Source organism: Pieris rapae, unplaced genomic scaffold, assembly GCF_905147795.1.
Source record: "Pieris rapae unplaced genomic scaffold, ilPieRapa1.1, whole genome shotgun sequence".
In the NCBI taxonomy this organism is placed as follows: Eukaryota; Metazoa; Arthropoda; class Insecta; order Lepidoptera; family Pieridae; genus Pieris; species Pieris rapae.
In genome coordinates, this window is record NW_025551547.1 from 17,501 (window position 1) to 20,000 (window position 2,500).

Genomic DNA, 2,500 nt, shown 5'->3' on the forward strand with positions numbered 1-2,500 from the left:
CGGCTCGCCCACCGCCACGTGTTCCAGCATCTCCTCCCTCTCCCGTTCGTACAGCCCACACTCCCACAGGACGTGATCCCTGTACTCCTCCGCAAGCCCACACGGACACGTCCCGACCTCTTTGAGACCGAGGTCCCTCAGGCGGCCGTTGAACGCACCGTGACCCACCAGAAGCTGCGATGTAAAGTAGTCGGGCGCCACCCACACCGCACGAAGTCTACCCCTGACGCAAGGGAAGAAGCGCTGCAGGTCGCGCCCCCTCTCCTCGACCTCCCAGCGCTCCTGCCACTTGTCTACCACCTCGGAGTGGACCCTACGCTTGAGTTCCGCCAACTCCCCCTTGACCGTATCCTTTTTCGACGCTTGAATCTTGCCCGCACGGTACACTTCAAGATCTGCCGGCAGCACGCCGCCCAGGACGGCCAGCGCCGGGGTGCTCGTTGTTCGATATGCCTTGGTCAGGAGCACCAACGCGGACCTTTGGGTTCGCAACAGCCGACTCGCCACCACGAACGCGAGAGATCTGCCATACCACACCGCCGCCGCATACGTAATGGTCGCGACAAATGTCCCGTAGTATAACAGCCGGAGCGCCGGGTATCTGACACCCCAGGCGGAGGCAGACACCCTAGCCATCTTCCCGAAGCACCTTGCACCTCTTTCTCCGATGTCTTGCGCGTGATCCGCAAAGGTGCCGCGCTCGTCCAACAACACGCCGAGTAGCTTCGCCACGCCGACGGCCCCCACCGAGTCGCCCCCCAACCGGATCACCGGCGGACGCTGAAACCTGCCCTTCAGTGTTATAGACTGCGTTTTCGCTGATGAAAACGACAGCCTATTCCGCTGACCCCATTCGAGCGCCAGTTGAAGAGTGGTCGCCGCCTTCCGCTCGATGTCCGCCCGGGAGTTCGCCTCGATCAGAACCGTGACGTCGTCCGCGTACGCTACCAGCTCTACGCCCGGGGGCACCGCCATCCGCAACAAATCGTCCACCAGAATGTTCCACAGTGTCGGCCCCAGTACGGAGCCTTGTGGGCAACCCATGGTGGATTTCTTCCAGACGGACACGTCGTTCGCGAACATCCCCACTTTCCTATTCGTGAAGTACGAGCACAACAGTCTATATACATTGCGAGGACAGCCGCCCTGCTTAAACTTGGTCAGGACCATCGGCCACCATGCGTTATCGAACGCGCCCGAGATATCCAACAGGATGGCCTGGACGTACTTGTGGTTCGTCTCTCGCACGATGTCCAATACTCTGGTCAAAGCAGTCACCGTCGACTTCCCGTGCATGAATCCGTGCTGATTGGGCGATATTCGACCATATAGGCCCGGTGTACACTCGCAGATCAGCCTCTCCAGTATCTTCCCCAGTACCGACAGAAGCGTAACGGGCCTGTACGCTTTCGGGTCCGTGAGTGGTCTCCCATTGCCCTTCGGTATCACGACCAGTCTTCCCATCTTCCAAACGTCTGGAAACACGCCTTCCCGAAAACACATGCTGTATATATACGTCATCTCCGACGCGGCCACATTCCAAACGACCTTGGCGATGCGCGCCGTAATACCGTCCAGCCCCGGACATTTGTTTGGTAGGCACTTCACGATCCTATCGAGTGCTGACCTGTCCACTATGTCGACGTCTTTCCCCGACGGTGCGAAAGCGGCGGCAAGGCGTACCCTCGAGTGGTACGGCGAATCGACCGACACATCATCGTCCGGGTACATGACCGCCAAGACTCCGGCCATCGCTTCCTCCATGTTTGTCGCGTATCCCTCCGATAGCTTCATGCCGCTCACAACTCCCGAGGGTGGACGCACACGCCCACTTGCGAGCCGGTACGCCATTCCCCATGGATCTTCATTCCCAGAGTCGGAAATCCTCTTGTAGTGCTCGGTTTCAGCATCCCGCATTGCTCTCCGGTACCTAGAGCGGGCAAGATGAAAGCGTTTTCGCGAGCTCTCCTCGCACAGGCCACCCGCGCGCCTGGCCTGTTGCCACTCCCGACGTAATTTGTTTTGTTGCCTGCGGAGGCCGTCCAGTTCACGCGACCACCACTCGTAGCCCCCATACCGTTTAGGCTCTACTAGCCCCAAGCACTTTCCCGCCGAAGTCACGACAGCGGAAGTAAACGCCGAACAAATTGCCTGAGCGGGCGCGTTAAACGTAAGCCTGCCCACGCGTAACGCCAGGTCCGAGCGAAACCGGTCCCAGTCCACCCCGCGGTCCCGGAACCTCATCGGCACCGTGCCCTGTTCTGTGCTTCGCGCCCGATGCAGTTTATCCGTTGAGCTAACTGAGCCGAGATGGATCACGAACGTAATCAGGCGGTGGTCACTCGTACTAAGATCGGCGTGCACGGTCCATTCGTCAATTCGAACTCCTCTCGTTCCCAGAGTCGCGTCTATGTTAGAACTCCCATTCGGTGAACTGAAAGTATCCGGTTGGCCTTGGACGTTATGGACCAAGAGACCCCACGACAGCACGAAGCTCTCC

The 2,500-nt window shown here is 59.4% G+C and overlaps 1 pseudogene; it reads left to right on the forward strand.

The window, feature by feature from the left end:
• Positions 1–2,500, forward strand: part of LOC123690617 — an 8,436-nt pseudogene that overhangs the window by 3,121 nt on the left and 2,815 nt on the right.